At 43.6% G+C, this 14,290-nt stretch overlaps 4 non-coding genes across 4 annotated transcripts; all 4 read right to left on the bottom strand.

Moving 5' to 3' along the window:
- Positions 1-30: 30 nt before the first annotated feature.
- On the bottom strand, positions 31-104 carry trnai-aau (transfer RNA isoleucine (anticodon AAU)). The gene has a single exon. It is a non-coding gene; the product is annotated as a tRNA-Ile (tRNA).
- Positions 105-197: 93 nt separating this feature from the next.
- trnap-agg (transfer RNA proline (anticodon AGG)) lies at positions 198-269 on the bottom strand. The gene has a single exon. It is a non-coding gene; the product is annotated as a tRNA-Pro (tRNA).
- Positions 270-10,313: 10,044 nt separating this feature from the next.
- On the bottom strand, positions 10,314-10,385 carry trnaq-cug (transfer RNA glutamine (anticodon CUG)). The gene has a single exon. It is a non-coding gene; the product is annotated as a tRNA-Gln (tRNA).
- Positions 10,386-10,584: 199 nt separating this feature from the next.
- Positions 10,585-10,656, bottom strand: trnaq-uug (transfer RNA glutamine (anticodon UUG)). Its single transcript has one exon. It is a non-coding gene; the product is annotated as a tRNA-Gln (tRNA).
- Between the last annotated feature and the right edge of the window lie 3,634 nt (positions 10,657-14,290).

The following is a 14,290-nucleotide window of genomic DNA, read 5'->3' as shown; positions in this document are numbered from 1 at the left end:
CAAAGCTGAAGGTCCCAGAGGGCAAAACGCTGGCCCGTACGGGGATCGAACCCGCGACCTTGGCGTTATTAGCACCACGCTCTAACCAACTGAGCTAACCGGCCCCGTCACGCCAGGGTTTGCTGCCCAATTTCCCAGAAATAGGCTGATGGCCCGTAACACTAATCAGACTGACAAGATTAAAAGCTGAAAAGCACGGGCTCGTCCGGGATTTGAACCCGGGACCTCTCGCACCCTAAGCGAGAATCATACCCCTAGACCAACGAGCCGACACCGACGCCCAGCCTGCTGCTGCCTGGCTGCAAACATGGCTGTTTGCATGGCTCGAGACACAACGAGCATCGTCAAAACACGTTGACACAAAAACAATGCCAAGACAAATTGTGATGCTTTGTTTTGCGCAAAAACAAACTGAAGTTGTAATGAAGCTTGCTTGGGAGTACTCACCCTGTAAAGTTCCTCGTGGGTGCAAGCTTTCCTGACCGCACAACTCACCTCTGATAGCGAATTTCAACCTTGTGATAGCCAAGGGGATTATTTGTAATGAAGCCCATTGAAAAACCACAGCAGTGGTCTTCTGAGTGGATTCAAAATATGCCAACGGTGACGGTGGACCTAAGATGAAGAGGGAGACTCTTCCAGTGCTCAGTGAGGACAGCTAAAAAAGCCAGGTGTCTTTTAGACTTTAAGCCAGAGCGGGAAACAGAGAGGAGGAGCTGGCTGCACGACCCCAGTGACCCTAGAGGTGGCGTCTTGAGCGTCCACACACATATATTGTGGAGCACGAACAAGAAGGGCCTTAAAAATGAAAGCACAACCTTTTAATTAAACCTACAACTAAACAGTAGCCAGTGCAAAGTCACCAGCACAGAGGAAATAGGGTCTCTTTTCTTTGTGGCCATTGGAAATCCCGCCGCAGCGCCCGCACACCTGCTAGAGGTCGCTCCTCGCCGGTGTCTTTGAGAGCGATGGACACCTTTGCTCCACCGTCCAGGGGAATTAGCTCAAATGGTAGAGCGCTCGCTGCGCAAAGGAAGGGGCCCAATCTTTACGCCCGCACGCAAGCGAAAAAGACGCAGAAAACCGGAATACGCCGGCAAATTTCCCCTGCAACAATATTCGTACTATATTCCCGTGCGATATGGGGGAGTTTTAGTTACATGTGAAACAAGTCACTGTCCGCGGCCTGGGCTCGAACCCATGATCTGCGCGACAAAGTATCCAAGGACGTGCTGTCATCTGTCTAGTACATGTGTATTGTTAGGTATCCAATCAAGTGCTTAAAATGATAAATATTAATCAATATAATATGTAATAGATAACTAAATCTATGACATATAATTATATTGATTGATATTTAGTATTTTGTGTATATTATTTTAGCAGCATATTACATGTTTATGGTAAAGAAAATGAATAAAAATGTTTCTTCAAAGATGTGTTTTTTGTCTGGGATATGATTTATCAAATCAAAAGACACTTCAATTGTAAAATATTTTATTAAAATTAATACACACAAATATTGAAATGAGTACACAAACACATTAGATATTTTTAAAATAGTTTTTGAATATATCAATGTTTTTTTTATATCAACATATATATTTTTTTACAATATATTGCTTATTTAAGGACTGAGAAAGCAAAAAAACTTCTTAAGCTTTGTTTAGTCATGCTGTCTGTAAATAACAGATATTATATTATTCTTATGCTTACATGTGCAATTAAAACAGATAATGTGAAAAAAATAATGATTCTCCTTCAAATAATAAACATATATCTTACAGGTTTTCAAAATAAGAATTTTAATAACTACATGCAAACACACACAATATATACAGACAGGACAATATGAAAGGGTGGGCCCATGAAATATATACAAATATGTACAGGACAATATGAAAGGGTGGGCCCATGAAATATATACAAATATGTACAGGACAATATGAAAGGGTGGGCCCATGAAATATATACAAATATGTACAGGACAATATGAAAGGGTGGGCCCATGTAATACAAATATGTACAGGACAATATGAAAGGGTGGGCCCATGAAATATATACAAATATGTACAGGACAATATGAAAGGGTGGGCCCATGTAATACAAATATGTACAGGACAATATGAAAGGGTGGGCCCATGAAATATATACAAATATGTACAGGACAATATGAAAGGGTGGGCCCATGAAATATATACAAATATGTACAGGACAATATGAAAGGGTGGGCCCATGAAATAAATACAAATATGTACAGGACAATATGAAAGGGTGGGCCCATGTAATATATACAAATATGTACTGGACAATATGAAAGGGTGGGCCCATGAAATATATACAAATATGTATAGGACCAGCAACATTGAACAAAGCATAAAATGGATGTCTATCAAGCTAAAGATTACAAATATTTATAAACACTAAGAAAATGGTAAGTATTTACAATTATTTACAATAGACGCATTATATTATTAATTAGATAGATTGGTCTGTACAACTCTTGTGGTAGATATAATAGATATAAATTATTTACATAGTATAATATATAGTATTTACAGGCAGGGGGTGAGTGTCCACCTCTGCACTATGGCAGTGGGTTTCCTGGCTTCTTGTGCTGGCGCTGTTCTGCCAGCCACTCCTCTAGAGATTTACCACCGGAGGAATGGGGGCAAAAAGTGGCATTCCCATAGCGGCTGTGGCCAAAATCCTTTGTTTTGGGTTGCCCACACTTACTGCACGTATTAAATGGCACACCACGAACATATTTTCTTTTGTAGGTTCCAGCGGCCTCCTCTTTAGCCCTGCGCCGCCTGTTTCTCTGTGTAAAGCGAGACACAGACACAGGGGCAATGGGAGCAGCAACAACTGGACCTGCAGGGGACACAACTGCAGAAGTACCTGCACCAGATCCCATCACAAGCGGGTTCACAATTAAGAACCCTGACAATGGCTCAAGAGCAGGCAGTGTAGGAGGAGCCGCTGGTGCAGGAGTGATAGGGCGCACTGCTGTGACACTACCAGGTCGTCTGCCTGGCCGCAGGTGAGGAGCCTGTCCCTCCCTGTTTGGAGGGAGCACAAACTCATGCTGTGGCCCAGATGTTGTGGGAGCCTCCTCTAACCTCTCCTGGGCAGGAGGGAGCTGTGTGGTGGCTACAGGGATGCGGTCCTCTGCAGCCAGGCCTTGTGTAAGAACACTCATCTCCTGGGTGTTCTGCCGCCGTTGAAACCTGCACAGACATAATTTATATTACAGTTATAATATATGACACTAATCCTTTAATACAAGGTTTTACATCTACTGTGCCTACCACTGAATGAGTGTCCTTTGGTTAAGCTCAAAAAGCTGGATTGACGTGTCATCCATCAGCGGTCGACTGCTCAGCACCAGTTCTCTGATGTGATGGTAGTCTGCCAAGATTTTGGTCCATCGAGGAATGCGGACACCAGCCTTCTTACTCGGGGACTTATGGACTTCACACAGCTTGATGCACATGGCCTCGACCAAGCGGCTGGTGTTGGGCCACTGAGCTGGCCCGCCTGGATGGCCGATCAAGCACCTCTTCACGCTCTCCACCCCTGGGGTCACTCTGGTGCCTTTAGGGGCCTTGAAGCGGCCCTGTGTGAGCTTGGCCTGATGTCTGGGCTGATACTGAATCCTGGCCTTGTCTCCAGCAGCAAGAGCACTCCAGAGGCAGATAATCTCTCTCACCTGCTGCTCATCCAAGTAAGGGGCTTGACGGAGGTCCACCAAATATCCAGCCAAATTCTGAACTTTGTCCCAGCCAGCAACACCATCGGGCCCAAGAACTGGTGCCTACAAAATGTATTCATTAATATATACAAAATGTCATAATTTAGAGCATAAAATATTCTGATTAAGCTATACTAACTTGAGCCTGGTCTGTTGCACTGCTCCCTGTAGATGGTGCAGGGCCAGATGATGCAGCCAGCTGGTCTGGAGCCTGAGGTGGCTGTTGTGACAGCCCTGAGACTGTGACAGGAGGAGGAGGAGGCTGCCCATCTCTGTCACGAGATGTGGATGGCTGAGGTGAGAGGGATGGTGTTGCAGGAGTCTGAAGGGGAGAGGCCTGAGGTGGACTGGTCCAGGGAGAGCTGGAGGAGTCATCCTCTGTCAACACTGGCACTGTGATGTCCTCAGTGTCTTCCTCCACAAAGCCCTCATCCTGGACCTCCTCATCATCAATCTGGTCAACCAGCCTGTCCTCCTCAGCTGGGTTCTCAATCACAGTCAGTGTTCTTCCGGTCTGGCTGTACAGATACTCAATACCCAGCAATTCACCTGAAAAAGAAAATTTTAATGAGCACAGAATTTAAAATACATTTTTGTACTGGTAATAATATTTATTGTTTGAATTTGATTCTTGCCTGTGTAAACCCCAGGAGGGTGATAGCGCTCATCCAAGGGCTTCCCCAGAACCCTGCGGCTGAGCTGGTCCACAGCCTCCCTCAGAGCACTGCCATAGCTCCTCAGAGTGGATTGCCCCTTTACTGCCTCCTCCATTCGGTCTTCATTCCACCGCATCAGGCCTTCCAGGAGGTAGGCCTGAAAGTGGGCATCGCTGGCACTGGTTCCTATCATTTCAACAATAAATAATTAATGTACAATTTGTTTGCCAAAGAAAATGGCTTGAGTACTTTTGCGATTTACCAGAGAAGTGTTAACCCACCTGGGATGAAGCGGTTTAAGTGGAGGTGGAACGACTCCAGGGAGGTAGAGCCACGTGCGCACCGATAACAGCAGAGCTCCACACTGCCCTTCTTCAGTGTGCCCGTCTTGATATACAGAGGGAAGCCCTCTGGGTCCTGAATACAGGCAATGTGTCTCTGCTGGTCTTTCCAGATTTGCTGGATGCGCTCATGGTCTAGCAGTGGAACTCCCAGGGTGTCCTTTCCTCCCTCACTGTCAAACTGATCAATGAGCGCCTTGATCAGTCTTGTGGTCTCCTCCACTCCCCTGGTCCTCCTCCGGCAGTGCAACGCCAACTCCCTCCTGCTGATCCGCGCACACAGTGCCTTTTCTGATAGCAGGCCCATCTGTCTCGCCAGTAGCTCACCCTGCTTAGCCAGCCGAAGAGCAGCAACATCCTCAGCATCCCATTCAAAAATGCACCTGGAGAGACGTGCCATAAAGATGCCATAGAGTGGATGAGCCTCCGTGGTGACTCCCGCCGCGAACCGCCGCATGAAGTGCCAGATGTCAAGGCGCACTTGGAGCTCATTCCACTCTGAAAACATGGCCTTGATCTGTGACTGGCCATATGGGCTGCAGCAGTCTCGGTCCACGTACATGATAGCCGGTGGTGCTACTCCAGCCTGCCTGTAGCGCTTCATGAGCCCTGCTGCCATGGGCCACAGTCCGTGACCCTCTGCGGCTGTGAGCACGGACACCAGGACTTGGCCATGCTCATTGCCCACATTTGTACTCCAGGCAGCAGTGTTAGCTGCAGCACCAGCAATTTTTTGGTAACCTGTGAGGTAAAATAAATGTAACATAAGCTGTATGCACATTCACAACAATCATTAAAATAAATAACTCTATCTTACTTTTTTTGTAGAGTCCATCTTGAGGACAGAACCAAAAACAGATGTTATTTTGGCCTTGATCTCATCCAGCCGCATCAGCACATCCCTGGCATACACTGCCAACAGCCACTTGGGCTTAGGGAGGGCAGGTAAGGGTGGTGGCTCTGCGAACACAGGAGGGGGATGACGGTGGACCTGGTGAAGGGTTCACAGGCAGTCAGGTACTGCAGCACACGCTGTGTCCACGCCTCGCTGTGCTCCTCACTCAGCTTTTTATAAAGCTGAGTCACACTGTTGCCCAGGGTCCTCTCCCTCATCATCCTGAGCACCCGGTAGTCACAGGAGTACCTACAGAGAGTACAATAATGCCACTAAATGTCATGAATTACTCAAAATATTTTAGTATATAAATGTATACATAAGTGAAGCAATAAAATATATTCCAAATATATGTGTATCTTCTACTTTCATTATACAGGGTAGCTCAAGGTTTTGTCTTGTAAAAGTTAAGACCTTTTTAAGACTTATTAATGCCACTTAGAATCAAATTTAATGCCAAGATTGCCGGCAAAAGGCCAATATTCTGTATAAATTGTATAAAATCTGTATTAAAATCTAGTACAGGTGAAATAACTCCAGTTCTGCATTTCAAATACTTACTAAATAAAAGGGTGACAAGATATTCGTAAAACCTCTATTGATAAAATTTGTTGCTAAGTAAATTCACAAAATTCACATCCAACTCTCAAAAAACAGACTTCTCTGTTGTTACTTACAAAGTAATGATCTATAATATGTTTTTGGCAAGTATAAGACTAAAAAAAAAACAGGACTTAGATGTCCTAATTTGACAATTTATGACCTACATGAACAAAATTTAAAACCTGTTTATACAATTTAATACTTTTAAGACCTTGTGGCTGCCCTGTTATAATTGTGTAATACCTGTATGTCAGCAAAGCAGGGAACTGACAGCGATGCCCCATATCCAGCTGTCCCAGGATGTCTTCAGACCAGGCAGGATACTTCTTTTTGCACCGCTTGCACTCCAGGTACTCTGTGGCGAGGTCATACCACCCATCTATGTCCAGGACCTTGCGCACAGTGCGGTAGAGGCCAGCAGCAGTCAGTTTGTGGTTACTGCAGGCCGGCTGGACACAGACAAGTGGAATGGACCACATCTTCAGTGGCATCCAAAGAAAAAGAGGGCGGCAGAAAAAGAGGTCAGGAGAGGCGGGAGGCTGGGCGTGGATGAGCGGTGGCTGGGGAGGATACCACCAGAGCTTCAGCTGTGGGACCAGGTCTGGCTTTCCTGTTTTGGCACTGGCTCTGAACAGAGTCTTCCTGATCCAGTCCTGTTGGAAATGCGGAAGGTGCTCGTTCCAGTGGACAGGGAGCTCAGTTGGCGGCTGGAACACTGGCTCAGGTCTCCACATGGCTGGAGGTGTAGGGGCAGGAGCCTCTGAGGCAAAAGTGGCTGGAGCTTATATAGAAAAAACATACAATTAGTTTTAGTTATTTAAAGATTGTCACTGCTGTCTTAGTAATGAGCTACAACTACAACCCACCCACCCAGCACTGATGGACAGCTACTACAGTTACTACAATTAGTACAAAATGTTTACTGCATGATTAATAGTTAGCCATAATGGTGAAATGAGTTATACTGGTGTTATGAAGCAAGAGGTAAATATCAGCAGCTTTTTCAGCATGATTACCATTAAATCAAATATAGAGAGGAAAGTGAGATGGGATTATATGAGTATAAAGAAAAGCAGCCCCAAGACACATAATCTACTGTGAGCCCCTCTAATAACTACAACATTCAGTCACCACACTTACAACCGGGGGAGAGCAAGGGATGTGGGATGTTTAGGAGAGAGGAGAATGAGTGTTAGTCTGCGATTATAACAAAAATAGCAAGTAAACATATTTTACATACACCTTTACATTTCCTTATTGTTTTGAAGAGGTGCACTCAAAGAATGCATGTTGCTCGAGACTTGATATGTGACATTTCTCTGTACAGTAAAATAAAAAAAAACATTTGGACATAAACACAGAATTTATATTATCACAGATCTGTATTTGAAATATCTGTTTAGTATAACACACCTTTAGGAAGTTGCTCTTCAGCTTGGGAGGCAACAGTTACCATCTCCAGATCATCATCCTCCACAAAGAAGTCACCTGCAGCTGTGTCTGTAAAATAACATTAACATTAAACACACACACAAGCACATATTAACAATACACCTGTACGCAGTGAAGCATGTACTCACCAGAGGAGAAGAGCTGTCTCCGGGCTGCAGGTTTTGATGGTGAGGGAAAACGTGGGACCGCAGCTGATGTTGAGAAAGGTATATTTTAGATTAATTAGCAAAAACTGTTTTCTTTTTTTTTCTGTACAGTTCACTCTAGTACTTACGAGGTTTAACTGGAGACATCAGTTTTTTTGCCAACAGTGAACCAGACAGAGGTTTTTCAAGAGCCAACAGGCCCTTCACAGTGGCACTCAGGTGTACCCCAGTCTGTGTGGCAGCAGGTGGAGGCACTGACAGTGAGGCAGTGGTGTCAGGCTCTTTTGGTGCAGCTGAAGCCTGCCTTTTCTGTACATAGGCCTTGAAGATGGCCATGTTGGTGTTGGGCCTGGCTTTTGCCTTCTTCAAGTAGGTGATGAGGGCCCGGGCCTCCTTGCTTTGGTCCTCATACACCTCCTTCATAGACCTCCCCGGAAGTCTCCAAACTCCACCATTAGACACCCCTGGTCTCCAGTCTCCCGAGCCGCTGCCATCATGCCCTGTTTCTTTTTGTACACCTCAACCTCTTCCCCTATCTCCTTGATCTGGGAGGTGTACCTGAGGAACAGATGTTTGTTTGAAGAGAGCGGGTTGTCCCTCTCCTCCTCCCCAGCAATGCTGACGACCAGGTACACAGCATACCCCAGCGAGTTCTCCAGCAGCCACCGGAACCGCTGGCCCTAGTATTTACCAAACTGGAGCTTGCAGTGAGCCAGCACCAAGAACTGGTCACCAGGATCCCCTCCATTCTCCCTAACAAAAGCAGTGGCCTCGGCCAGCACCTCCTCTTTACACCTGGCTCTCCCAGACACCACGGTCTCACTCCGATTCGCCTCCTCAGTTGGCCCCATAAGGAGACGATCCAGAGAGGATGTTCTACGGAACACTGGGTACGCATACATAATCTGAAATAAAACATAAGTAAATAAAAGTGTGGGTTACATTTAGAGACATTATAGTTTTAAAATAATAATAAGTATCATAATGCATTGGATTTATATATCACTTCTAGAAGATATAGGAGTATTAAGACTTCCACATCACGTTTTAGAGACAGTACTTACCCTCTGGTTATCAGATATCTGAACTTGCACTGAGTGCTAGTAGCACTTTATTAACTGTATGCATTGAGTGTTGTATTTATGTTTGAGAGTTGTACCAAGACAAATTCCTATCAACTGTGTTGACATGGCAATACATTTATTGAATTGAATTGAATTCTCAGCATTCAAAGAACTTAAAATATTGATTCATTCCAAAATACCACAGCTGCCCTGGGGCAGTAAGTAATACTAGAGAGTAAATACTATAAAATATAATATCATTATGTTTAACTGTGTATTGTATCATGTGTATTATGTGTAAATAGAAATCACTGTCTTGACAGCGAACCCGCCCAAAAGCAATTTACCGCCATATTTTAAGCGGGATGTAAATTCACTATTATTTTATGCAAAAAATATTAAATAAAAAGAATTATATACAATCTTTACGTTGCTTTAACACCATATATCATGTGCAGACCATCCCGTAATTTGTAGTCATATCAATAGTGGGGCGAACAACAAATGAAGCGCAATTTAGGCGGGCATTTATGCATAAAATATTATTTTACTGGGCTGTAAAAGATTTTACTTTTATTTAAAATATTAAGATATACTATAAAATATATACGGATACGGATTTTGGTAAGTAAGTTAGTACTGTATTTTTTAATATAAGTTACCTTCAGATGTTCATGTTTATTTCGAGTTGTAACTAGTAAAGCGCCCGCGCCCCCACCCCTTCGGATATACACGATTCACATAAATAACATATTTTGATTTCAGAACGGCGAATTTCGCCGAAAATAATAATTCAATAATAATTAAAACATAGCCTTACCCAAAGCTGTTAGATAACGTTACCTATTGCAATGCAAAGATGACAATAATAACGGTCAAAAGTACGTTAATCAATAGGAGAGAAACGCGATTGGTCAAAACAAAGTAAGCCACGGGAGAGAAACGTGATTGGTCAAAAGTAAGCCACAGCAGAGGAACGTGATTGGTCAAAAGTAAGCCACCTCAGCAGAGAAACGCGATTGGTCAAAAGTAAGCCACAGCAGAGAAACGCGATTGGTCAAAAGTAAGCCACAGCAGAGAAACGTGATTGGTCAAAAGTAAGCCACAGCAGAGAAACGTGATTGGTCAAAAGTAAGCCACAGCAGAGAAACGTGATTGGCTCATGTGGGCTTACTTTGGGCTTACTTTGGCTCAATCGGTAGGAAGCAGTAGGCGCAAGCGAGAGGTAGCGGGATCGATGCCCGCATTCTCCAGGTGGCGCCCTGCCCTTTACGCTCACTTCCCTGTTGGGACAGTCTGCGCTTTTATGGCACGATGGGGCACTCCCTGGATGAGCTCTTGAGGCTCGCTGCTGCTGAAAAGGTTTTTCGGACGGGGTCCTGCTCACATTCGTGGCAAAAGCAGGTCCCACCGAGATTTGAACTCGGATCGCTGGATTCAGAGTCCAGAGTGCTAACCATTACACCATGCAACCTCGGCCACAACCGCCTCCGGGCACCGAGCCGCAGAGAATGAAGTAAATTCAGCCTAGAAGCGCCATAGCAAAGAGCCAGTGAAGGCTTTGCCGTTTAAGCCCATGTTTCCCAGCTTCGGTTTGAGAATGCCAATCTCGCCGCCTCTTTACAGTTACACAGCGCCTCTGTTTTTCTCCCCCTGCCGAAAAAGGGACACAAAGGTTCCACCAAGATTTGAACTCGGATCACTGGATTCAAAGTCCAGAGTGCTAACCATTACACCATGGAACCACCGCTCTCAGAGCAGTACGTCTGAAAGGCAGGCAGCAGCGTGGCTAGGTGGAGGCGTTTGGTCACTGGACCCTCTCGACCAAAAACACACAGTCGTGGCTTCACTGCCGAAACCCGGGATCGAACCAGGGACCTTCAGATCTTCAGTCTAACGCTCTCCCAACTCCGCCAAAGCTGGGGAAGAATCGTCTGTATAAGAAGGGGAAGAAGGGGGGAGAAAAGGGGAAGAAAAATGTGAGAAATTCAGGAAGTCATAGGTTCGAATCCACACGTCACATAAAGTAATTTGATTTTATCGATTGTTTAGTTTCTAAGTTTGATGTTGTGAATAATGTGTGTATTTGATTTTATCTATTGTTTAGTTTCTAAGTTTTATTTTCATTGTTGTAGTAAACAATTTGAATTCATTATAAAATGTTATCCATAATACTAAGATAGTCATTTGTCTAAATGCATATATTAAGGTAAGCATTTCCTATGGCAGCAGGGGGAAAATAACCACCTTATTACTGCATTCACACTTTATTGTAATATACTATTTCATTCAGAATGCAAAGGAGCAGCTACCTGACAATGAATGCAACTATACACTATATGTTTTATTGCATGAAATGACATTCAAATACAACACACCAGTCTTCTTAGAGAAATAGATTTATTAACTATATACATATTTAGAAAAATTTGGGAAAAGTACTGAATTCAGCTATGGAACAACAAAAGAACAAAGTAATATAAAAATACATGTTTTATGTACATAGGCTACAAAAAATATAAGAATATAAAAAGATTATATATATATACTATATACATAAATAAATATAAATATGCACTACCATTCAAACATTTTTGAACGGTAAGATTTTCTAATATTTTTAAAAGAAGCCTCTTCTGCTTCATTTATTTGATCTAAAATACAGCAAAAACAGTAATATTGTGAAATATTTTGACAATTTAAAATAACTGTTTTCTATTTGAATATATTTTTAAAATGCAATTTATGTCTGTGATCAAAGCTGAATTTTCAGCATCATTACTCCAGTCTTCAGTGTCACATGATCCTTCAGAAATCATTCTGATATGATGATTTGCTGCTCAAGAAACATTTATGATTATTATCAATGTTGAAAACAGTTGTGTACAAATTTTTACAGGATTCTTTGATGAATAGAAAGTTCAAAAGAACAGCATTTATCTGAAATAGAAAGCTGTTGTAACTTTATCACTACCGTTCAAAAGTTTGGGGTCAGTAAGAATTTTTTTAATACTTTTTTTCAGCAAAGATGCATTAAATTGTTTAAAAGTATAGACATTTATAATGTTACAAAAGATTATATTTCAGATAAATGCTGTTCTTTTTAACTTTCTATTTATAAAAAATAGAAAGTTAAGTTTTTCAACATTGATAATAGTAATTTATCAAATAGCATATTAGAATGATTTCTGAAGGATCATGTGACACTGAAGACTGAAATAATGATGATGAAAATTTAGCTTTGCCAACATAGAAATAAATAGAAAACTAATATTTTGTAAAAAATATTTCACAATATTACTGTTTTTGCTGGTGAGCAGGTGAGCAGGTGAGCTTTTAAAAACATTTAAAAATCTTATAGTTCAAAAACTTTTGACTGGTAGTGTATAATATATATATATATATATATATATATATATATAATAGTTTATTGTTGCCTAATATTTATTATATATTCCCATATGCATTAAAGTGTATGTATACATATCCTTATACATACTCACATATACACAATATGGTATTTTAATATTGTTTCCTCTACACATAAACCTTTCTATAATAAAAAATACAGGGAAAAAAAAATCACAGTATAATACTTTAACCATTAAATATGGTTGGAAGTTAAAGAATAGAACAGAGCCAACCAAGAGAGCTAAATGATTGTACCACACAGAAACAAGTGTGTTACTTTCTCATATTCAGTAACCACTGCTCCTTTGTAATTGTTTCTTTATTTGGGCAAAATATTTTGCCTTTGTACTGGCTATGGCCAGTTTCTTGTGTACGAAATTGGCCACACTTTCTGCAAGTATTTGCTTTTACAGTACGATTGTATGACCGTTTGGTTGGGGTGGCTGTGTCATTTGCAGGTGGGTTAGAGGAAATGACTCCAGGGTTAATGTTGGAAAATGGGGCTGGGCAGGGCAACAGTAACATCTGAGACATAGCAGGGGCAGTGGATGTGTCAGGAGCCAATGGGTGTAGTGCTGTCAGCCTGGGATAAATTGTCCTTAGCTGGCTGAACGTGGCTGAACGCTGAGGGTGTAAGGCTGATGGCTCAAATGAAGTTGCTGTGGCAGATGTACAGGCAGCTGCGGGCTGGATCTTTCTAATCTTTGTTTTTGCCTGTCCAGCTGTGTCTGGTGGCATCTGGTAGTTATGCAACTGGTGGCTATATTGTGGTGGCACAACAGGCTGTACTCGTGCTGGAGGCAGAGCATCCAATGCCACTGGACATGCCTCTGGAAGCTCCAGCCCTTGCAACAGCACCGAGACCTCCTGACCTTTTAAGCGTTCATTGTGCCAAGTTTGTAAGGGTCCTCTGGTTTACTTCAACTAACTGAAGGGTTGTTTCGCTCATCACCGTCCCATTGCTCAGGATTAACTGCCGAATTCTTCTGTAATCACGAAGAATGAGTTCCCATCTGGATAAAGATTCTTTCCGCTGTTTTTTGGGGCTTCGGTGGATGTTACATAACCTTATGAAAATCATTTCAACAAGGCGACAGCAATTAGGCCACTGTGCTGGAGAACCGCTAGAACCCAAAACACATCTCTTTGTGCTTTCGACACCAGGAGTGAAGACAGCTTTCTTTTTAGGGGACCTGAAACGTCCTGTAAGTAGCCTGTCTTGATGACGAGCAGCATACATCACCCTGTCTTTATCGAATTGGTCCAGGTTCTGCCACAGACCCACAATGGTCGCAACTTGTTGGCTGGTAAGTGTGAGGCTCGCCTGTGTGCGAAGCTCCACTAGACACTCCGCCAACTCATCCACCCGGTCCATTCCAGGAATGCAGTGCTCGTCAACAGCCTGGAAATATATAACTGTTGGTTAGGTAATTACGTGCTGTTAAGTAAGTTGTGGATTTGCTGCTTAAGGGCGAATGACTAAATAAATGACATTTTGTCTAGAAAAGGAAATTTTACTATTGCTGAGGGCAGTGGTGTAGCTGATGGAGTCTAGACACTGGGCAGCGGTGCAGCGGGTGGAACCTGAATGCTGGGCAGTAGTGCAGCTGAAAGAGTCTGGACACTGGGTACTGGTGGAGCCGGGACACAGGGCAGCGGTGCAGCGGGTGGAACCTGGGCGCAGGTCAGAGGTGCAGCTGGCGGAGCCGGGACACAGGGCAGCGGTGCAGTGGGTGGAACCTGGGCGCAGGTCAGAGGTGCAGCTGGCGGAGCCGGGACACAGGGCAGCGGTGCAGCGGGTGGAACCTGGGCGCAGGTCAGAGGTGCAGCTGGCAGAGCCGGGACACAGGGCAGCGGTGCAGCGGGTGGAACCTGGGCGCAGGTCAGAGGTGCAGCTGGCGGAGCCGGGACACAGGGCAGCGGTGCAGTGGGTGGAACCTGGGCGCAGGTCAGAGGTGCAGCTGGCGG

Source organism: Chanodichthys erythropterus, chromosome 8 (assembly GCF_024489055.1).
Source record: "Chanodichthys erythropterus isolate Z2021 chromosome 8, ASM2448905v1, whole genome shotgun sequence".
NCBI lineage: Eukaryota > Metazoa > Chordata > Actinopteri > Cypriniformes > Xenocyprididae > Chanodichthys > Chanodichthys erythropterus.
The sequence above is the reverse complement of the archived record's forward strand: the minus strand, read 5'-3'. Positions and strand labels throughout refer to the sequence as shown.